Genomic DNA, 24,549 nt, shown 5'->3' on the forward strand with positions numbered 1-24,549 from the left:
ATTGTGGTTTTGGGCTTGGACACTTGAACGTGTAACTTCCCAGCAACCAGTACTGTTCTCTCTGTAGGGCACTTCTGGTAACCCGTCTCTCCTAGTGAGAAGTAAGGAACACTGGCACCTAGCAAGCGTGACAGTTATTTCTTACAGCCCTCACACTTGAAAAAGGCAGGAAAATGACTGCGGATTGCAATTATTACACAAGCCATAATGTTGTACAGAAAGCGCAGGCTTTGCTGATTAACACCAGCTCTGGACCTTAGACAACAGGGGTACGGTCCTGACCTGCCAGTGGCTACTGTGCTTCCTTGGCCAAGTCATTTCACTTTTCTGCACTTCGATTTCCCAGTCTGTGAAAACAAGTGCACTGTGGTTTATTTTTAAGCATTTCAGCAACTGACACACTGTACCTCAAACTCCTTACATGGTTACATCATTTTCACCGCTATGAAAAGTTTACTAAAACAGCATTTCAAAATCCCTTTCTATGTATTGTACTTTCTGTTCTCAAGTCTGACTGTGGTTTGACTTCTGGCATCTGAAGTTCAGGCTACTGTAGTGGTTTGACTTTAGATGACAAATGTTAACAACTACAGATCTTGTATAGGTTCGAGTGGGGCTGCATAATTAGTGGAAACATGACCAATGCAACCTAAAACACTGCTCTAGACCTCAGCTGTGTAGGCTCTGCTTATCAGTGGTTACTTCTTTGAGAATATCACTGAGACGATGTAAAGTTAACAAGTGCCTGCTTCAGATGTGCCACTTACTCAGACCACTTAGATTTCTGGACCAGGATCCAAGAAGAAAATCCATATAGGGTGCTAAAAACAAAATAAAATGATCTTATTACATACTTAGTTATTAGAAGATTTTTAAGAAAGACTGTAATTTCCATCCTTACAAAAGATAGAATATAGGTACACTTGTGCCATTTGTTGATTACTGCCAATGTAGTCAGAAGCTGATAGATACTATTCTGTTACCAAAAATGACCAGACCTTGGCAAAGTATTATGGTAAAGCCTATTCTCTGTCTGGACCATCCTGCCAATAGCTTGGGTTTTCTTAGATATATTTGATCTCAAATTTAAGTAAGGAAATCAGGGAAAAAAAAAAAAAGATTTTTTTTTTCCTCCCTGTTTTCTTAGTATCTGCTCAGTCTGCTGCTGCGCCCAGCTGGTCAGTGAGCTGCGAAACTGTGGGTAAAGGGGCCCTAGCGAAGCTTTGCGATCTCAGCCCATGAGGAAACACAAAGGGCAAAGGGAGTGGGAAGAGATTGTTAAAATCCACACAGAGAGAGAAATCTGGCCAAGATTTAGCTTAGCTCAAGTGGGGCTCGTCCTGAATTACTGAGGAACACTGCAGATAACTGCACATATTTTAACAGGCAAAAGCCAACGGGGTGCCCAGTAGACACGATCCTGAGACAGGCGCTGCAGGGCCTGCGCACTCACCGCTCGGCAGGAACACTTGCTGCCGCTCTGAGAGCCGACGAGGGCACCACAAAACCACTCGGCCATGCTAGTAGGGAACCTCCACACTCCTGGAGCAAGAAAAAAAGCTCATCCCTCCACATCTGTTCATAAGGTGAACATCACTGATTATTCATGTGATAGCTGAGGAAAGAGCAGATGGTTTACTCATGAGGCTTGAATCCCTGATTTTTAGCTTAAAAAAAAACTGCCCTCTGCTAAATTAACTGAGTGACACTACTAGAAACACAGCACTGCTGCTGGAGGTAAACACTAGATCCTATCTTCTGCAACTGGATGGCACAGGAAAACCTGACATGCTGCAAGACGTTACATATCTTCCCACACGAGAAATATTATGCTAATGCAGCTGAATTCACAGGAATTCAAGTCAAACATTGGTCATTTTTGTGACCTCACTTCCCTTTCTCCTTCCCAGGATCTTTGACATGAAATGAAGAGTCATTGGCCTGTAGGCTGACAGAAGGTTGCTCTTCACTACCAACATTAGAGAATAAATGCCTATGATTTAGATCAGGACACAAATGGGATGCAATCAATCCTGTGCAAAAATGTTCCACACGCAGGGGTGCAGTACACTGACTGGAAAATCACACACAGAGGAATCAAATCACTGAACCCATCTTTTTAAAACATTATTTTCATCTGTTCTGTGACTGAGCAGTTGCCTTGTGGCACCAGCTACAGTACGGCTTGCCTTGCAGGATTATTTCCTACTCTATCCACCAGCTCTATTTCCAGTGTTAGGACTATCTCTAGCGAAAATAATGTAATTCTACTTTGGTCTAATGTATTGATTTCAAATGTAACAGTATCAAAGCTGTAGCAACAAATTTGCAGTGAAATGTGAAATTTAAGGAACTGCAAAGAATTACTTGAAAGTATTGTGTGAAAGTAATAGCAAAAAAATGGATCCTCTTATTCAAAGGAAGAGGACAAAGGAAGACTACAAATGTGTATGTTTTGCATTATTTGCATACTTCTGTTACAGAAATCTGAATAGTGTCTTCCAGTAATATCTGGTCAGCTAAGTGACTCATATGACTCCGAAGTGACCATGGAGTGTTTCTTAGCTGCATGCACTCGCGAGGGTTCTCGTGTCCAAGGGTGGATCAGAAAAAAAAGGGGAACTGAAAATGGCTGACTGCAAAGATGGCTGCCCACTGTGCTTCCTTATTTATACCAAAATAAAATAGAAAACATTATTAACCATTTTAAACTTTAAATGACGCGACCACTGCCTCTGGGAGCATGAGCAAATGGCCATAAAAGTGGCTGTGCTTCGTTCATGCCACCCCACGCCGTGCCGGGCACCGCGCGGCCCTGCGCCCTTCACCCAGGCAGCCCGAGGCCTCCCCCGAGATCACTTAACATTCAGTCGTCGCCTTCGCAATACTTCTAAGCCAAGGAAAAATGGAAGCTAGTGCAAGACACTGATGCGTAGAGAGCCAAGGCCAACATTTCCTGGTGACAGGTGATTTGGGATGGCTTCACTGTCAGTGCTCAGCGTTTAGCACCTGACGTCAGCCTGCTCCTAGGGCACGAGCAAACCGCCTCAACCCAAGCAGAGGTTTCACCAGCAGAGCAAATAAAAAAAGGAGCCACCCCAGTTGGCCCCGTTCCCAAGGGTCTTGGGGCTCACTCCTCAGCAATGGCCACAGCTCAGAGACATCTTGCAGGTCTGAAATTCCAGCTCCAAAAATAGAAGAATATAAGAATAGCGCTGATTGAGCAATGTGCAAGTGAAACTATTTTTAAAGACAGACAATGAAAGAAATTCTGAGCTTAGAAATGGTGAAGTTTTCACAGAGGAAAATCTGAAAATTACAGACATTGCAGCAGAGGAGAAAACCTTAGAACCACTGCCTTCCAGGAGGAAGAATGGTATTTCTTTTTGACAGTAGCTATTTAAATGATGATAGGAACTGCTCCTGGATTTGAAAAGGACAGAGATCATTGTGTTTCCTAAAGCAAAAACTACCGAGCCTCTGTGCACCAACCTGATAAAGCCTTAGCAGGTTCTAGATAAGGCACTGAAGTCTGGGCAAGCCCTGAATCTCTGAGCCTTTTCTCCTTAGGAATGGTCTACTGACTTCTGTGGAACTGCTAGATCAGGAATGAAAACAGATCTAAGTCTATAGAAGAAAAATGCTGTATTCAGAATTTTTATGCCTTCATTTTTAACACAGATTTAAATCCTTGGTCTTTTGAATACCAATGGATATAACAAGTAGCTGCTTTAAAGAGCAATCCAGTCTTCTGTGGGAACCAAGGATCAGCATGAAAGATCTCACTTCCTGAAAGCCAACTCCCTTTATAAAATTCTGAAAAAATCAGAGAAAATTCTGGACCATGCCATGAATTCTTCCTGGCAGAAAGAAAGAAGGAAGGAAAATGATCCAAAGCCTAGTTTGCCTTTCTCCCAGGAGATACTTCTGAGTCACTTCTTAGACATGCATCCCAGGAGACGAGGTGCTCAGAGGACAGCACACAAAGCACAGAGCTAGCAATGCAAATGTTGCTTTTACTCCATCTCTCCAATGTCTCCTGAAGCCTGTCCTACAGCTGAAGCTCTTTATGCCACTGTATGCCCCCAAGAGATGGCAATGAGCAGCCTAGGATAACACACACACACACACACAGGTGTAGAAGGTAGAAGGGAAGATGGGTGCCAAGTGAATTGGAAGTTTTAAGACATGGAGAAAGCAGAATTAATGTCTTTGTGTCTTCCAGAGAAGAAAAGATATTTAATATTCACCTGCTATGCCCACTTACATCCACGTCTCTCTCTGTCCTTACTTAACCTCAAAGTTTTCATCATCTTGCTCAATTCTGCAATCATCTATTGTAACAAGGGGCATAGCAAACCCTCTTCAAAGCTAAAACCATGCAGAAGGAAATTATAGCTTGATTTCTCTGGAATCACTAGCAGATTGTTATCTTGACACTGATTATGAACAACACCACGAGCATGAAGGATAGGACTGTTTCCCCTACGACCTTACGATACTGCGTTACAGAGTGCTGCAGGTAGAGGAGTCTTTAAAAGATGACCACCTCGTGTGGCAGGAGCAGGGCTGAAGCACAGAGCCACAGCGCAGCTGGGACCAAAATGCATCAGAGATGCAGACTGGACTAATTAAAATGAGTTAAAGCTGATTCAATGAGTGCTCTTAAGCCTATTTAAAATTCACCTAATATAATATCCTGTAGCACCCAAGCAGATTAAGATGTACCCGTATGTTCTCTTTAAAAACAGCTGAAAAGCATTTAGGCTGGAAAGGGGAAAGGAGAAGGCTGTTACATCCATTCAGCAAAACAGATTTTAAAGTCTAACTAGGAAAAAACTATACTAAGCAACAGCCCCACACACTCAAAGAGCTCGCCTTCCTCCCCACAGCCTGCCTCCTCTACCTCACCCATTGCAACATCACTGTGCACTCCTAACAGGGGGGCTGGGATCTGCGAGAACAACGTCCGCTCCCACAGAGCTGGGTGGAGAGGCAGATGAGCTCCTTCGGAGGCGGGTAGGGAGAAGGAAATGTATATAGTTCTCCATGATTTAGCCTCAGATTATAAACTTCAGTTCAACTTTCTTAAGCTGTCTTGAGGAAGTATGTGGGGGCTGCGCTGCATTTGGGCAGTGCCAAAAGCAGCAGATGGGAAGTGGCAGGGGACGTGGGGACAGCAGGGGCTGCTGCCACAGGGACTGGCTGCAGGGCTTTGCTTGGCATGGAAGGGTGCATCCTCCTCATACATGTGTGTGTCCTGACAGCACGGGACAAGGGAGGGGGGCTCTGCAGCGGGGCGACGTCTCCTGAGGGCTCGAGGGGTACCAGGAGGGCCCGGCCGTGCGCTTCCACGCTGCTGCTGAGCACTCTGCGTCAAGGGCCAGAGGGCAAAATGCTCTAACTGAGGGCTGTGAGGTCTCCTGGATCTGTATCCAAAGGGGGGTGACTCCCGGGTGCTGGCAGGAAAGCAGCCCGAGGCCAAGCGCCTTCTGCCCCCGGGCTCCGCAGCGTGACCTGGTGGCAGAAGGCAGAGCGCTGCCCGCCCCGATGCGGCCAGGCGCCGCAGGGTCCGTGATGCAGAGCTCCCTGCGCTTCTGCACGTGAAACCCCAGTGTTTCCGCTATGTCCTGTCTTTCTGCTCTGCCCCCTAAAACTGCGCCGCTTTTGGCACACTGGAAGTAGCAAGACAGCAGCTGCCAGTGCTGTCCCCAGGCTTCGCTGCTGCCACAGAGAATTTGCGTCTGAAAGTAGTCAAGGACAAGAGCCCCTGGGGGTGCACAGAACCCACGGAGCCTCCATGGCCTTGCCAGACCCTGTGCCACAGAGCAGCAGGGTCAAGCTCCTACCCTGCACCCCTAACACCACCAGAGCCAGCTCCCACGCTGCAGAGCCGCAACAAGGTGCAGAATGAGACCTGCTTGTAAAAACAGATTAAACCTTTCATTCTGCAAAATGCAGAAAGCAAGCAGCAGGAAGCCCTGCTTTGTCAAGAAACTAGCTGAACTCAATATAACAAGTATAAAAGTATCCACAGTCGTCTTGTGCCGCCTTTCTGGGGGAGTTCTGGTCTCCTTTTAAGGCTACTGCCAGAGTTGAGCAAATCACGTCTCTCCTGCCTTCCTTCACAGAATGGAAATAGAGAACCCCTCTTTCTCCACACCTCCCTGCACATCTTCTCATAAGGAGAAAAAGAGCTCATAAGCTCTTTTCCAAACATTGGAAAACCCAGCTCCAGATGCCTGAACTGCACTCATGGGCCCACATTGATAGGGAGCGGAGGGGGATCTCACATTTGTTTCTCAATTGATTGAAACACCAGAAGAAGTCAAGTTAGATAAATCCCTTGGTTTCCTCACACTCCAATCCCTTGGCTTTAGGGAGCTCCAACATGCTGAGAAGGGAGATAACGTCTGGCAACAGCAAAGAGGAGTATGCAGGAGAAGAAATAGGGAAGTCCAGCTTCCAAAATTACTGTAAAATATCTCATTCTCAAATATAGGCTGGTGAGACGGGGAGGAAGTGGAAAATCATCACGCCAGGAAGGCTCCATTTGCTAGAAAAGCTGGTCACTACCAGCGGATGTCCCTTATTTTGTTATCTCTTCCTGCTGGACTCCCCGATGGGATCACGAGCACTTAAGTCAGCCCAGGGCTTCCCACTTCTGCATGCTGTGTCCTTTGCGAGAACTCGTTCATTTTCAGCCCGGATATTTTAGCCTGCCAGAGGGCTGGTGTGACCAGTTCCTACAGCCGCCCATGAGGCCACAGCAAGGCCCAGAGGGGTGTAGCCAGCACGAGCCGGGCTCCGGTGGGGCCCGTGGCCACCAGCAGCTGCTTCCCATTAGAGCATCCCCCAAGACACCGTAATCTCTGCTCTAGCACCACTCTAATCAGTGCTGGAGCCAGTTTGTAACCTCTCCTCAGATCAGGGAGCTGTAATGAATTGGCTAAGGCTCCCTGTAGAACCTGGGCCCGACTCACATCCTGGCTGTCGTGGTTTAACTTGAGGCCAACACTGGCCTGACTCTAACATTGCTGAAATTAGTTTTTCCCCAGTGCAAACCAGGACTTTAGTGTAGCCTGTTAAGTAGAAAAGATACAAGGACGAAAGCAGGCGAGCTACTTGCTATGAGTTTTGACTACCGTTAGGCAAGTTTCAGCGGCCTGTTTACTTTGCTGTGGTATGAAGGCCCTACCTCAGTGAGGAACCTATAGAACTGAGTCCATACATAAATCAAACCTGAGCAACACGGAAAAGTATAGTATGCATTTTTTCCATAAAGGTAACAGTAAATAATCTACTAAGTTAATGGTTCACTGATGCAACTCGGTTTAATAGGTGGAAAAAAAAAAAAAATCCTAGGGATGTCTTATCTATGACCCTTGACTTAGGCCTCTGAGATACAGCTTTAACCGAAGAGCGAAGGTTAACTATAATAGAAAAAGTTGGCATTGCTATAGTTTAAAAGCCATATTCCAAACCTTTTTTTTTTTCTTGTCAAAATGAAGACAACTTGTTTAATGACAGTAAAAGAGCCATAAAAAGCTCATTGCATAGGACTATTTGTCAATGTTCCTTGAGGGTATCATGCAAGAAGATGACAGGAGTAGGTGGACAGAGAAGACCTGGAAAAGGAAGGAGGCTTTATATTAACTCGAGAACAGTGAAGAGGAGCAACATAGTCAGGGGAGCTCTCTGGCAAGAGAAACATTTCTTTTAGACAGGGTAAAAGACAGAACAAATTCATGTCTCAATGGTTGTGCCCAGGCAGAGCTTTTTTGCGTGATCAGTATTTTCCTACCAGACAGACCAAGAACAAAGAAGCAAGATGAAAAAAACATTAGGCAAACGGTAAAAACTCTATAGACAAATACTGCCCTCAGGCAGCACACAGATATAAAAGGGAGCAGAACACAGTGTCTTAGCCAGGGGTCAACCTTTCAGAAAGCAGCTGGGGGAAGATGCATACATCCTCCCAGCTAAAAACCTAACAAACACAGCATTAGACTGGAGGGCACTCCCATCACTTTGCTTGGCTGACAAGAACTAATGCCTTGGGGCAAGATGAGGGGAGGGAAATCCACCACTGGCCACTATGAAGAGCAAATCACAGTTACTACACTGCACCAATACTGAATTAGTCAGCTTGCAGAGAAATGGTGGGAAATAAAATGAGGGAAGGATGAGACATTGACAAGCACCAAAGAGAAGAAAAGAAGAAGAAGAAGAAGAAAAAAGCAGTCAGTCTCTACTGAGAGGAATTTTCATGAGGTTTTTCTGGCATTGTCTTTTGGAAAACACTGGGATTTTGTTACCCTTTCAACTTCTGGAGTTCTCACAAAACCTCTAAACCAGGTCTTTATTTATAATGGGACTTTTGAAACTATTTTTTGCATTCTTCAGACTCATTCATTTATTTTTTTTTACTCCAACTACATTGAATAATGTGGTTACGACTAACATAAATATAGTTCCATTATAAATCAGGACATGTCTCTGCCTGGAGACAGCCTCTTCTTCTTTCTGCAGCTGCCCGACCACCTCCCCACGGCCCTGGGACCTGCAGCACAGCCCCCTGGCACCGCTGGCAGGGCAGAGGCGCCGGGCTCCAGCGTGCACTGCCATCCCGATCCTGGCAAGGGTAGTCCATGTCCCTGCCTGGGATGCACCCATGTCAGCCCCATACGCATTCAGTAGCTGGCTGGTTGACTCCCTGGGGTGCCGTTCAGTCCTGGCTTAACTGGAATAAACATCTTCTTGCATATCTATGGGAAGAATAAATAATCACAGGAATGCAACTAAAACCGAGTATTCAAGGATCTCCATAATGGGGATTATTGAAAAGATAGCAACTGTCATCAGATATCAGTGATACCACAGTCAATTAGAATGGGAAATAAAATCTTTACTAGCAGTATCTGCCGGTGAATGCTGAGCACTAAGTGTCACGCTGTTCTGGTAAGTAAGGTGTCATACGAACAGTAAGGTGTCATACGAACTCAACCAGGTGAGCTAGCAGTCCAACACAGCGCTTCCACCAAACACAAGACTTGACAGGAAGAGTTCTCACAGAACGGTACAAAGAGCAAGCTGAGGGAGGAAGATGGGTTTCTCCGGAATTCCTCACTATCTTCCTTGTAATTCTTCATCTTCACCTCCTCCTGTCTGCTTGCTAAAACAAAACCTCAAACTGTCCCAAGACAGGAACATCAGCTCAGCTTCAAATGTTTGCAGACTCCCCTGGAATCTGACAGACCAGAAGAATCACAGGAAAACCTGGTCTTGGCCAATTCCTCTGCTCCCCAGGTCTGTATGGACAGGTCACACTGGATAAGCATTTACGAATGTAGCAAAAGAGCAGGGTTCAGCATCTACCTGCAGCAACATGCCAGTTCAGGAGCTAGTCCTTTAAAAGCACAATAATGCACAAAGTCCCAGGGAAGTCAGCGACATGGTAAAATGTCCCTATAGAAGTGAATCTTTGGCATCTTGCATAACACTTCTAAAAATAAAGATGTATTCTGAAAGGATTCTGAAACTGCACCAAGTCTCTGGATTGGTATTAGCAAATAATAAATGGGTCAAGAAGAAAGGAGTTAACCTTCTGCCTGCTAAGGGAACTTGAACTCAAGTTCCACCATTTGTAGCTATTTCCCAGGTGTCCACAAAGTTTTGTCTCTCTGAGAGGTCAGTTTGGAGGTATATCTGGCAAGGAGCTGAATGAGGAATGGTGAAAATCTCTTTGTTGTATTAGGGTCAGGAAATTAGGTACGTTCTCTGTTTCATTTGAGCAAATGTTACTCTGGTGGCGTGCCTGACAGAACTCACCACACTGGAGATGCCAACAGCTGTGAGCATCCAAACCCCAGCAGCTGCCCAGTGTCTTTGAGTGTGAATACCCCACACTGAGGTGCCGAGTCTGGACACAGGCGAGCCCTGGCTCCGGGCAGCCAGGTTGCAGGAGCTGCCTTCGTCTTCCCACGCTGCTTGGGCAAGTCAGCAGCTCTGCGCAAACACTGGTCTCCCCACAGAACAGGGCACTGTCACCTTATTACCCAGTTTTTGCCTTCATTCCCCTTCTTAATCAATGCTCAGTGGCCAGAGCATTCACCCAAACTGAGGGTGTGGATGGAAGACAGGTTTAATTCCCTTCTCTAACTGGGATATATTCCTGCAGCCCCACAGGCAAGGGGGATTCTGACTCATTAACACAGAAAAGAAGCTATTCTGAGAACCGTCCCACTAAGACTAGCAGGACTTTTAGCTTTTCTGCCAAAATCTGTACTCTCTCTCATCCCATAGTTAACTGAGAGTAAAATACTAGAGGATTATTTTTACCCACAGGAGTTACAAAATACCTCCATGCTCTCAGAACATTGAGTTTAGAAACTTCAACCCCTAGAACGTAGTAAATCGGCATGAAGTGAAAGTTTGCAGCTACACATGATCCCGGAAACTCTGCAATACATGCTGAAGTACAGTACCAGAGTTTTGCAATTAGATTCATACTTAAAAAAAAAAATGAGATAAATGAAGAAATAGTTACCCTGCAATATGGCAAAGAAGGACAAGAATTTAAATGCAGCTTGCAGGCAGCTGCTTCCCAACCTTATCAACACAGAAGAGTTAGTGTGGAGTGAGGAAATCATCAGGTTGTCTTTGGACCCCCTGTAGAAAGCTACAAAGGTACCAGTGAAGAATATCACCTCTTTCCCTGGGCACCCTCCATGCTCCCACTGTGCTAAAGCCTACTTGTCCTCATCGTATTTAAGCAGTGTCTGCACTGCTGAGCCTTTAACAATAAGGTCACTAACAGCCACATGAAGCGAAGGCTACTGCAGCGAGAGGTAGGCCTGACCTCCTCATCTCTGCAAGCACTAATCTTGTGTGACTGCACGAGGAAACGGGGGAACTGATCCCCATGAACACCAGCCCAACACAAAGCGGGTTCCTCAGTCAGGCAGCCCGTGTCCTCCGCGCTGCTCGGTAAGCGCGGGGGCTGAAATGATGCTGGGGCCGGGGAGGCCGCGTTCTCCGCACGCACAGACCAGCACGGAGCAGCCGCGTGCTCCGGGCTGTGTCCGGGCTGTCCTGCTCCCCCTGCCAGGCAGCAGCTGGGGGAGTGAGGTGGCAGGACAAGTGCTGAGGGCACACTCATGCCATGTCTACCTGATGCACAAGGGTTCACATGGAAAATCAGCTTGCTCTTATGTGCCATTGTGAAATTCTCTCAAGTGTTTCATAAACAAATATTTGTATTTTGGACACCTTTTAGCATTTCTTCAGATGCCCCTGTTGAGCAAACTGGATGCATGTTTTCTTTGTAATGTTTCCAAAGAGCTAGTTGCCTCAGCTCTTAATTCAGTGGGAATCTAAGCTAGGTAAAAGAGCTCAAGTCGGGGCCCTTTGGGTACAATGATATCGCAAATCATTTATCCAAAAGATCAGAGAAGGCCTGGTATAAGGGAGTTCCGTGTTCTGCCATGTATCAATACTGGTGCACGGCTCAGCCAAGCACATCGCAGCGTGCGCCAGGGAAGAGCGCGGCTCGTGGAGGAGCCGGAGCCCGGCCCGGCGCCCCACGGCTGCCCCCGCGGCCGCACGCAGCCCCTCTCTGCACACCCCGCTGCCCCGGGACACCGCGCGGGCCCCGCGGGAGGCGCCGGCCTTGCGGCCTGCAGAGGCGACGCTGGCGGCTGCACTGCGGGACCCTGCGCCAGGAACAGCTCAGACCGAAACGCCACAGCGCTACCCTGCTCCTGCCTCTTAGGTTCCTTCTCCAGTTTTTGACCCAAGGGGCTTTTAGGGAAGAGCCAGCACAGCAGTTTTCTGACCCGAGGTCATTGCTGTCCATACGTGTGTCATGCTTTGGGTCATCTAGCACAATACACGATTGATAAAGTTAATCGAAGTTATGACAAAACTACCCACATTATGGCAATGCATAAACACACGTTACAAAACCCTGGGCAGGCTGCTCAGTGTTTGGCAATTGCCACACAAGCCTGGGACAGCTAGAGGTGTAAATCTTGCTTCAGTGGGCCTGAAGGGAGCCACATAGGAAGATTTATCCCCAATACTGCCCCTTGCAGAACATGCCCTGCAAGAGCAGATAATTCTGCAAGCACGAACAGGACATTGCTTCTTTCCCACCTCCCTGGAATAATTTTATAGCTCCTGGACCAAGTGCTCTGTTCTGTATAGAGCAGTACGATTTGAAAGCAGTAAGTTATGGCCTTCGACCCATCCAACAGAGCAGGATTTGCTCTGTTGTCTTTTTTTATTGAAACGTGACTACCCTTCTTTCATACCCTTCCTTCTCTCGTGCAGATGCTGACCACAAGGAAAACCACAATGATAAAGCTGTTTTCTCTTATTAGTCCATTTCTGTAAACAGTTCCCGATGCAGGAGCAGGGCTCGTCGGGGTGCACTAGGGAGTGGAAATCTCCATTCTGTGCTGAGATGCTAACGAATAAACCTGTGCTGCCTTAGCCTGGAGAGGAGAGCTGCCAAAGCACAGCTGTATCCTGAAGACTTTTGTCAAATAAGGGGAAATTTAGGCAGAAAGCTATTGCAGAATCAGCTCCTAAATGTTTCCAAACTTGCAATACTCTGATTTTTTTTTCTGCCCCACTGAAGTATTTTTATCCGTATTATTTACTTTATTGAATTATTGACAGTAAGATAAAATATTACAATATACCCAATGCATCTAATAAAATAGTCCTGACTCATTAGGCTGAGTCAGTCTAACATATTTTTCAACTTACACTCACATAGTGTAATTTTAAATCATTTTAATGTAATTTAAAAATGTTTCAGCTTTTGGCAGAAAAAAAGGGAGCTAGAAATGGTAGAATAAGGATCCAGCTGGCAGGGAGATGGAAAGGAGGAAACTATTTTGAGAAATACATTGTAAATGGCAAAGAAATATCTACTATAATGAAAGCAAATGGATTTTAAATAAATGAGCTAAATTGTTTATGTATTTTTAAATAAAAATAATTAACCATCTTACAAAAACAAAACCTTCTTAAATACATTGTACTTACAGGGGCTCTTTAGTGAAAAAGCTTTCTACTGCTCTGGCTTATAGGACAAGCACGCACAAAAGAAATTCTTGCCTCTAAAACCACATACTAACAAATGTTGTGCTTTGTTCTTACATTGCTCTGAAAAACATTATTAGCTGGTAGCTTAAATAGCTAATTAATTACTAGCTGTCCTAAGTACAGATATGCAGAAAAGTAATCAGGAATTCAGCTTTTTCATCCGCCACTGTCACAAGCAGCAGTTTGCACTGACTACCAGATGAGATACCTCTCATACAAAAGGTATGAATGTGTCCAGATATATTTCTAGCAGAACAAACGAGAAGAAATTCTCATAAAATGGCATTTCATTTTCCTGATAAAGGTTCCTGAAAACACAGGTATAATCTGTCTATTTGTTCTTTCCATAGTAGCGTTTGGTCGTTGAGACTAAAAGAAGCAAGGTTGAAAACCAAGGTGTTTTCAGCTGGAAATGCAATATTGAGTATGGAACTGATTAAACCATGACTCAGATGTAGCTCAGATCGTCCTGCAGAGGCGCATCCCATCCTCTATCCCTGCCCATCCCCTCAGCACGGATGGAAGTTTTGTCACAGGAGGCCCTTGCCGTCGCACACCAGATGTGAAAGAGCCCAACACTGTCCCACTGAGGCAAACAGGGACATGTAGCACAGCTGGTCTCCCAACCCCTACTGTGCAAACACTTAGACTTGATTGAGGGCCATTTGGGAGATTTAGGATGCAAATAAAAACGTATTTTTTTCAGATGGTTATGAAGAGGGTAAGAAACCCCCTTCCTTGTGAAAGAAAAGTCATTCTGAATTTTAGCACTTCAGTGCAGCTCCGGAGGAAATCCCTGTGAAAGACTGACGTGTACCAGGCACCTGAGCAGGGCTCTGAGCTGCCTGCTGTCCCCCAGCACCGCGCTGCCGCGCCGGAGTAGGGAATGACTGAGGAGACGGAGCTCAGGGGCGCCCAGGCGCGAGGGACCCGCTGTGCCAGCCCAGCATCGTGGAGCAGCCGCTCCCAGCACCACCCTGCAACCCAGTCACAAGGCTGCTGGGGGCATCTGTGCTCACCAGGAGCATCTGGGGGTCCAGCCGAGAGACCTCTGCAACCATCCAACTGCCAGGGGGACCAGAAAGATACAGCCCTCCCTGGCTGCTCACGCCTCAGCATCTCATCGGAGCGGCCGGTACGGGCTGCGGGGCGGCCGGGAGATCGCACGATGCCGCCGGGGCGCAGGAGCGCTCCCAGCACCCGGCGCTGCGGGGCCTCGCGCTGCGCCAGCGACCTCAGGCATGAGCACAGGCTCGACTTCAGCAGCACAAAGATGCATTAGTTTCAGGGGAGAATTTTCATTTTTAAAATTTTCTCTCATTTCAGTGCATCAGTCAGAAAATGACCGTGGCACATGCATTAAAAATTAGGAAAAGCCTAATCAAAAAGTTAAAAAGACACAATACAATTGACAAGAAACTTATATGGTTTGATTTTTTTTCCTTCGTGATTCTGCCAAAACCAACCTATAACCACAGCATTCAATTTTTCAAGTGTTTTTGCCCAAGGCAAGGCAAATTTTTGCACCTACACACATGGGCTTTTTCCAGGCATGTATGTGGCTGCTGCGAGTGCTATTATCCTTCATTAAAAGTGATAGATGCTGAAGATAAACAAGCCTGGATTACCATGCCCAGCTGAGCCTGCCGCTCTTACGTAAGCAGTCAGTCAGCTCCTACACCTCAGCCTTACAAACACTGAGCTATATGTGCTCTCTTAATGTCTCTCATCACATTATAATTTCCTTTCTCCTTACTTGGAAGCTCTTATAATTTTTCAGAACCCAAAACACTTCCATTTAAATGCTAACCAAATGCTGCACACACTGAACTGTGGAGCATTAGCTCAGTGAAATCTAACTTAGTCCTAAAACAGATTTTTTTTTTTAAATACTCATTAAAAATTTCCAGGTGTAATTACAGGCTCATGCAAGTTTGTTTTCCAGTACAGATAATATAGATTTTTTTCTTTCACTCTGCTGAAAATTCAGTAGTCACATGTCACAGGAACGTTTGTCTGAAGCATTGATAGGCTGCCTAGATAAACCAGGAAGCCTGGATAGACCAGGATGAAAAAAAAAAAACAAACAAGCAAACAAACAAAAATACACAGCTAACCTCTCAACCAGCAACTTATTTTTTCAGTTACCTGAAAGCTTCAAGCAAAGCTATTTAATTGATCAGGAAGTATGGTTATGTCTCAAAATGTTTCCCTCCCTCTGAACAACATCAACGAGCAAAAAGAAGATTACAGGAGTCCAGGAAAAATAGCTTCTTGGTATTATTTATAGTTTAGGAAAGCTGTCCCAGTTGTGCACACCCGCGAAGCGCTCTGGGCCCCGCTGCTCCGCGCGAGCGCCCCTGCCCGCCGTGCAGAGCACATTCCTCGCTGCACAATGGCCCAACTGCGGCTCTGCCTCCAGATGTTCCTTTCCAAAGCCATGGAAGCGGCTGCTTCGCAGGCCCCTGGCCGAGCTCGCCATGTAGGGAATTAGGGCTGGCTAGGAAAGAGCTATTCCGTTTTGTGCAAAATTATTTCAATGTTTGAATTTTGTCTTCAACACAATACAAAATGAAAACAAAACCTCCCAAATATCCTGGGAGACCAAGCCCTGCAACCCCAACTCAATAGCCGCAGTAAGAGCATTCACTGGTCTGTGGGAGACTCAGGTTCAAGTCCCTACTTTGAACCAGGAAAACCCTGACTTGAATGTGGATCTCCCACATCTCGGATGAGTGTCCTAACCACTAAGCCTGGGTGGAGCTCTTCCTCTTGCTTTACCCCACCCTGGATCTGATGACATTTTTACTGGAACAGATATATTTTTGTGAAGACAAAAAAAAAAAAAAGACAAAAACTCAGGAACAACTGTGATACAAAAAGTCACTGTTGGATATTTAGATGGCAGAAGTTGGATTTTTTTTTTCAGTTTGAAAATGGGTAAAGATCTTTACCCTCTTTGAAGGATCCCACTAGCAAGTATAAGACAGGCCAGCTATGTAGCAGGGGATTGGGATTTGTCAAGTGAAACGGGGATACATCCACTGCCCATTTCTGAGAGCTCTGCAGGGCTTAGTGAGCAGCAGCCCGTACAGGGGGACAAAGGAAAAGATGGTGCCAAAGGTTTTTCATCGGAATATGGCCTGTCCCAACACTCTTCCAGACATGGAAAAGATACTATGGGAGCAAGGAGAATACAGACAGAGGCTCCCTTGAGCATCCCTGAAGTGCAGAGAACAGGGTATATTTCATGTCCTCTTTTTCCTGCCAACTCCTCCAACAACAGTTGGAACTGGGCAGCCTGAAGCAGGTCTGGGCCTTTTCAGATGAGGATGCCAAGCATTTCAGCTGGTGAGTTAGTCCAACGCTTTCATACCCCAGTCAAGAGCTCCTGTTATTTCCAGAGCAGAGCTCAAGCCCTCTCAACCTGCTCCCTCTCCCCTTTCGGCACCAACAAAACTCTCTGAGGAGGCTGCTGTGGAAAATGGCACCAGTTCTGACGAGGCTACTTGTTTCTCTCATTTTCTACTCAACAAAAGGGTGAAATAAAACAGAGCCATCCTGCTCTTGCGAGGGAGGTGACTGTGTGACAAGCAGCCCCCATTTCCCCGCGGGGTGCCCGCCCGACGCTTCGTGTGGCCACACGAGCTGCTTCCTGCAGAACGGCTCCCGCTCATCGTTCCCTCGTCCTTACGGGCCTCATGATTGTACCAGGGAGTTTGTACGCGTGGAAGCAAGAACTCATTATTTCATGTACTCAGAGGTCAAAGGAAAAGACAAACTTATTTCCCAGAAGTTGTTTCTATTTTTTCATCTTTTTTAACATAGAAGCTTTTTACTATGAAATATGGGATTCTCTTCAATTATTAACTGTTATCTGGTAACTTATTATACAAGATAAAATTAAATGACTGCTTAACCTTGGGCCATTCACCAGCAGTAGTCATTTTGTGTGACATTGTTTCACACTGAATTCCCTTGTACCAGGGAAAATCTTTGGGGTTTAATCTTTTATTATTTTTTACAGTTTTATTGTATGAATGAGCAGTGAAAAGGATTATCAAATACAGGATACATTTCTCTGGGTCTACTGAAGCTTTAATCAGATCCAAATAATACTGAAATTCTCAGCAATGGTCAGAAATAAAGGAAACACAGTAGTTCTGCATTAATAGTTGTTTAGGAGGGAACTATTTTCAGATTTTATAATCTCAAAGCAATAGATGTAAAGGAAGATAAAAAACCCTAAATCTTGCCTAAGATGCGTGTCTTTCCAGCCCCTTGACTTTTTAACATCATGGAAATGAACAGTCTCCTTGAACATGCCAAATGTTGAAGACAAATTTAAGCAAAACAAAATATATAAAAAAAGAAAGTTACCTTCCAACACGAAGGACTTTTAGAGAAATTCATACAATTGGTTATCGGTTATCCCATAAATAGCAAGGAGTACACAGACCCCTATCATTCAGAGCTCTCGGAGAGCATACCAGCTTGTGCTGGCCAAGCCAACTCCCTGGTTGGTTGTAATACACATTTTTGAATATATCAGATTAACAACTAATGTTTATTCTTGAAAAAGAACTCAAGTCAGTTCATTGCCACTGGTAGCAGATAAGCATTATTTGCTTTTAACATCTCACCAAGGACTAGTCTAGCAAGTGAGAGTAAGGGTGTTGCTTTCTATAGGATTTCATTTATGCAGTGGCTCATTTCAAATCACTAAGTTTCTTGTTGTGCGAAATCCCTTTCTGTTTGCTTGCTAATTCATTTCATGCTACATTCTGCAACACGCTGAGCGGTACCCTCTGGTCCCCTCTCCGTGTCACTCAGGACCCCAGTCGTATCTTCCTCGACCGGGCAGTTCTCCCGTGCATGCAGCCCATTCTCTACATTTGGTTGCTCGCTGACCTTTTCTGCAGCTCTTCTCTCCTTCCTGAGACAGGAAGACTGAACTGCCCAGTGAACAACATGTGCCTGCATCCAGGATTGACATAGAGACATAACAGTACATTCTGATTCGCTCTCTAATCCTTTCCACTACACCCAAATACTTAATTCACTTAAAAAAAAAAAAAATCTTGAACACAGAACTGACCTTTTTACAGAATTAACTAATAAAATCTTCAAATCTCTTCCTGGACTAATAGCTATTTCAGAACCAATAAAGTTGGACAGGTTTCTTCCTAAGCATTTTGCTACAAACTGAGGTCACAAAGGCTGCAGCAATACAGTACAGTTCAACAGACATCTTATGGAACTCTGCCATCAGATATTGCAAGAATTTCTGTCTTCGCGTGATCCAGTTTTGTCGGTTACTCTGAAACTTACACTTCCATTCAAGCCTTCTCTCAGCATCTGCAGTCCATGGTCTGTACCAGACAGCTGCTCAGTCCTCACCCTAGCTTGTCCCATGGAGTCTATAAGAGCCCGGGGAGTCTGCATTAATATTCAGGCAGTGAACAGGCAACGTATCTCTTCCTCCTTGGATATATAGGTGAAGCATCCACCCATAGCCCAAAAGCCATCCAAGTGCCATCACGTCTGTATTTCCCAGTGTTCTTGGGAGAACTGAGCGTATTACGTGACACTCGTATACACCTAAAATTGAGATAAGATCACTTGTAAATAAATGCTCTTTCTTATTTTAGTAGTAGCCCTTTTCCAGGCCCTTGAACTCAGCCACATCACAGAAGAAAGATATGTTTTATTTTTAAAATTGGGTTGCATACCACAACTCTGAAAAAAATATTTAGCAGGATAAACACAGCAGAGATTATGTAGTATGTAACCCTTAATTTAACTACCTCTGATCTGAACATTTAATTGCTGGAATATAATTAGATCAGTGTCAAAACCTTCCTTCTCAGCCATATTCCCAATTCAGAGCACTGTCCTTTACCCTACAGTTGATACAGGTGATGGAGAAGGATTCTAGTTAGTTCTATTCTCTAACCACAGAAGCTGTCTTTCCACAATAATCTCTTTATCAAACCGCCAGATTGTTTTCTTGCTTAATGAGACAGACATAATAAAACACTGGGGGCTTTGAGTTTCTTTCCAAAGTTCACAAGGTATGTTGGCTTGTACATACATGCTTTAATGACAAGAGCTAAAAACACTGAAAAAAATATGCAGCAGCATTGAAAGTGATCCAGAATGAGCAATATGATATTCAGCTATACTAATTAGGGCAGAACATAGTTACTAAATTACCAATATCATTAACACATTGCATGCAACTTTGCATAATAGACCGTAAACTAACCACATTGTAATTCCTGAGAACAGATAAGCACATTTGATACATGAGGCTCCCAAAGAAAATTTCCTTAGTCATACCAGGATCCAACTCTCATACTTCCCCTCCTTTATCATGTCATTTTTCAAAGCAGACGAGCTGCTGGACAAAGATTTTTAAGGGTTTCTTTCAAATGATTACAGAATCTGAGATTAATCTGTACAAAGCTGAGGTTTTTTTGGACAAAGCATTAAGATCCAGGTCACAGTGGGTCACTGCTAATCTTTGCATATACAGAACTCCACTAGGCACTCATGAGAGCAGAGGAAAGCTTAACAGGCTTTCAGGAACTTAACTCTTGTATCACATTACTTGTGTTCACCAAATGTAACAAAGAAGGGCGTACCACCAAAATAATGAGATAGTCATAAAAAAAGAAAAAGTCTTACATATTTTAAAAATTCAAGAATATGAAGATTTCTTTGGCTGACAACAAAAACAAAGACCATGCCTGGGTTAGCCTTCCCTTTGGGGGCTGCACCATTACAGCTCACAGAGTATCTCTTAACCCTTTAAGTGGCCAAGCACTTCCCACGAGAACCTAGAAACCAGCACTTCTGTGGCTACCAACCCTGGAAATTAAGCTAGGCAAACGCCACCACGTATTCTGTGTGTGCCCCCCTCCAAAACCATAGGTACTTCACCCTTCGTGTTCCACAGGTGCCTGAGGTTGCATCTTACAGCGCTGGAGGCTGAGATGCTTTAGGGCTCACCTAGGTGGGAGAGCTTGCTTGTCCTTCAAGAGAGATGAGGCAAAGACTTGCAAGACTAACAGCCCTTGAATGAGCTGTCTAACTGTAAGGGGTACAAGTTCCAGCCCATGTCAGAGGCAAATCCATGCTCAGACAGGCACATGCTTCAGCAAAATTTGAGCTTAAAGTGCTTCCAAACCTAAACCAAGTATAGGGACACTTAAGGGGACTAAACCACAAACCCAGCCCAGACCCTGCTTGGCAGTACAGCACTGAAGAACTTCAACTAAGCAGCGCTTTGCAGGAAGCTCCCCCTCCTCCCGCAGTTTGGCAATCACGGTGTATCTAGAAGACCTGTCACATCCGTGTACACAACCTCGGGCGAAAGCTGGGAGTCACCCACTCTCTCAGTTCTAATCAGATGCCAGAAAGTGCTGGCTGAAAGGTTTTTTGTCTCTTCCTATCTCCTTTCTCTCTGTCCCACGCACTTTGCTTAGGACTGTACTGTGTGATTTGCCTGCAGCAAGCCCGATTCCTAACCAATCTAAGACATGAATACTTTTGCATGGAGCCCTTTACCAAAGCCTCTTGCACAAAATTAGTTGATATTTAAATCCAGTCGGTTGGAGTTGAGTCTGCTGTGGGTAAACAATGCGAAGGCAGTGAAAGAGAAACAGGCAAGCCAAGCAACTTGACAGCCTGCCAGCCCAGCAGGCATCTGAAAGGAGTTTTCGATTTCACATCAACATTTTTGTTCCAAGAAAAAAAGGGAACTTGCACTCTATTTAAAAGCTGTTGCAATTCTATGCACTGCCTAAAAAAGCTTATTTCACCTAACCTCCTCACATTTTATAAGAGAAATAGCCTATTGACACAAATTAGGAGCTACGATGCTCTTCCATCTCCTCTTTTTGATGAAGGCTTTGTATATTTAAGTGAACTGCAAGGAATTCAAACCCAGCCCTCTAAACCAGTGTGGAGTGTGCTTTAAAGTTAGATTCTAACATTCACCACTTAGTAAGATGCCCAGCAGTCTTGACTTTGTATCCTGGGCCACACAGTCTCATCTCTGTAAGTGATGCCTGTAAAAGTTGGATTAATTTGCCAAATTTAATAACTATTAAGTATTAACTAACAGAATAGAATACTATTAACTAACAGAAGTGAACTTGGTCTATGCTGATAAATTTTAAAAATCCATTTTGTTTAAAATCAATCATACCCCAACTGCATTACATCCACTGAAAGTTTTCAAGTCTGCACCACACTACATAAAATTACTAGAATCCTGAATTCAGGCAGGACAGCTAGGCATGCCTCCTTGAAACTTCAAGCTCTAGTTATTAAATTCTTCCCTTTGGTTTAAATCAAGTTGATCAAATCAGTTTTTGCATTTTAGGTAAGAAATTTGATTTCAAAAAATGTCTCCCAAATACTATCGAAATAACACGACTAAGTGTCCTGTTGTGCTTTATCCACAGCAGATGCCTTCACAGATTCATGGGTAGGAGAATTTCCTGCCTGTTCTCCCAGTTGGCCAGACAGGGTCTGCACTTCAGAGGCCTCAGGGGCTGCAGTTCGGTGCTGACCTGTGTTGATAAGCCCTGCTGAGGAGGTAGGAGTAGTGCCTTGGGCTTGGTACACTGCCTGTGTGTTTGTACTCGCGTGCAGCACAAGCAGAAGAGCTGATGAGCCTTTCTTTGGGTAGACATATCCATTGCGTTCTACAACAATAGTACCTGTAACCTGGAGGCAACTATGCAATGAGATCGAAGCAATACCTGTCAAAACACAGACTGAACGTTCAGCATCCACAAATATTCCAATAGAAATCAGCAGGGCTATGAGCATATAAGATTGGCTCACCTTCAAGAGTACAGTTAATCCAGGTACATGCACATGTGCACTGCTATCCCACAGTCCTTACAGAGTTCACTTAAAGCACTTTCTCAGATCATTTTTATGAACTTGAAAGTGCTCCAGGTATTCCCCTCTGCTTAGCAGCTTAGAAATTTCAGGATCTCGATATCACCCAATGCATACAGAAAGAAACTAGGTTTTCAAATAACTTCTCCTAATCTTCGTACTCTCCCTCTTTAGCCCTTCTTTTCCAGGGACTAACAAGCATTGCTTCATAATGGAACATTCCCCACCTCAGGCACGCACATGTCCCATCTTTAAAGAAATACACTTCCTACGGTCTATAGACTTTAAATGGTCTATCTCAAGTGTCCTCCTAAACTGAAAATGTGATTTCCAAACAGCATAGCTACGTAAAATCTTTGCCACCTACATGTGTGACATGCTGATACAAGACACCCGACAATCCAGAACGTAACTGCTAGATCCTCTAAGGACTGCTGAAAGTCACACAGAGATGGTATACAAGTATTTTAAGATTAAAGTCTGCAAACGCTATTCCTGCACAGATCAGATCTCTAGCTGCTTTAAAAACTAAGCATGGGAAAAGCTGAGCTGCAGCAATGTAATGCTGCAGCAATGTAGTGCTGTGGTTGGCCAAGGGTGACAGGAAGAGTAAAATCCTTCTTGCCACCAGGTCACAGCAAGCAGATGCATTGTGGCAGCTGGTACACTGGCAGCTTGTGCATTAAGCTGTGTATCAGTGGACAGGGTACACTCAGATGCTTTTCATAAAAGGTAACAACACAGCTTCTTTCCAGAGGGAAGAAGAAAATATCCACTACCACCCACTGACACCTACTTTAGAACATGAAGTGACAAATAATGAAGATGAACGAAAAGTGCAGCCTTCGTCATGTATTAGGAGTGGCGTCTAGGAAACCAGCATCCCTCTCACTCGCCATAAGCCACTGCTGTATCCGTTCCCTGAACCATCACTCAGTGCTGATCTCTGATGACCTGAGTTCCCTGCCTGGCTCTTTCCTGAGCACCCACTAGCTGGGGGAGCCGCAGGGCAGAGGGGCAGGTCATTTGTCCTAGCAAAGTGCTCTCTTACCCTGAGGAGCCCTGGCCTGGGTGTTCGCAGACAGATTAGGCTGGACTGCAACACTGCAATCTCACAAGGGAGACACTGACAACCTAAAACTAAATACCAGTATTTTTACAAATAAAAGGAGGTTCAGCAGGTTTGAAGAATGAGGAGAAACAGAAGAGGATACAGACCTTCCCAGTTACAACCTAAGGTAAAACCAGAGCAGTCTCTAAGCAGATTTTCTGCACTGCTTTTCCCCTCCATTCATCCGTTTGTCAAAGGGCTAAAGCCCCAGGAACATCCCCTGCATCATCTCCCAACCACAGGCTACAACAGCACCACCACAGCAGCGTGTCCTCAGCCCCAGGTCAACTCCCTCAGATGTCCAACATTTTGCATGACGCCAGTCACGTTACTGCCAGAACACAGTTCATGCAAACATAAAGCTCTCACTTTTTATTGACTCAAGTTATTTACTAAAAATAATCATCATTCCAAGATTACAGAGAGTTATTTCTATGAAATGGGATTAGGTCTACAGAGTTCTGAGATTTTGTCTCTCTGTGACTGACGCTTGTTTCCAATCACACTGGTACAGTTTAAACCTCTACATCTATATTAGAATTACCTCTTCCTCTCTGAGGTCACTTTGATTCCAGAATAACGGGGCCTTATTTTTTATTTACACATGTTAAACAAGCAAACTAACACAAAGGCTTCTGTCAGAATAACGGTGCCCAGACCTGGGGCAAGGTCCACCTTTCTGCCTTTGTTTCTTTGCCCTGTAGCTGATGCCTGAGGAGCACTCTGTGCAGACACCCCTTGCCGCGCGCTGCCCTGCGCAGCTCCTCCCGGGGTCGGGAGGGAAACGCTCCGCAGGGCTCGAGCCCGCACTCTGCACAGCCAGCCGGGCTCCCTGCTCGCTCCTCTTCCCCCTCTCGGCAGCCCTCCTCGCACCACAAAACGTCTTTCTCCAGAAGCAGCCCCACCAGAGGGGCGGCAAAGGTTGCAGTTTCTACAAGGAACAAACACACGCCAGAACTCAAGATGGAGCTATGGTGGGACTTTGTACCTGTGCACGTCCAGACTGGAGCTGATCTGCACTTGCCCAATTTGCCTTGGTTTTTAGCACATGCTGATTAGAGACACTCCAAGCTGTCTGCTCACTGCCTGCCTGGCAGGAGGTCACAGAGCAGCACCCACCTCTACTGCACGGGACACGGTGACAGAGCCCATCTTTGAAGGGGTGCCCATCTGCAGGCCACTGCAGCAAGGTTGCTTTGTCCTCCCATCGTAACGGACAGCACAGAGGTGATTATAGGATACAAAATTTATGAGCCAAATCTACTGGGTATTTCCACATCCCTGTGATTGTCCCAGTCAAGAGAGGATTTACTCCTCTAGCAGACAGGTCCTACGCAGACAACTTTCAGTCAGCTTCACCCAGCTGCCTCCAAACTCATTTTAAACTCTCCAAAGGCGCGGTG

The sequence above is a fragment of the Tinamus guttatus genome, unplaced genomic scaffold, assembly GCF_059628265.1.
Source record: "Tinamus guttatus ecotype Peru unplaced genomic scaffold, ASM5962826v1 Tinamus_guttatus_pri_ptg000674l, whole genome shotgun sequence".
In the NCBI taxonomy this organism is placed as follows: Eukaryota; Metazoa; Chordata; class Aves; order Tinamiformes; family Tinamidae; genus Tinamus; species Tinamus guttatus.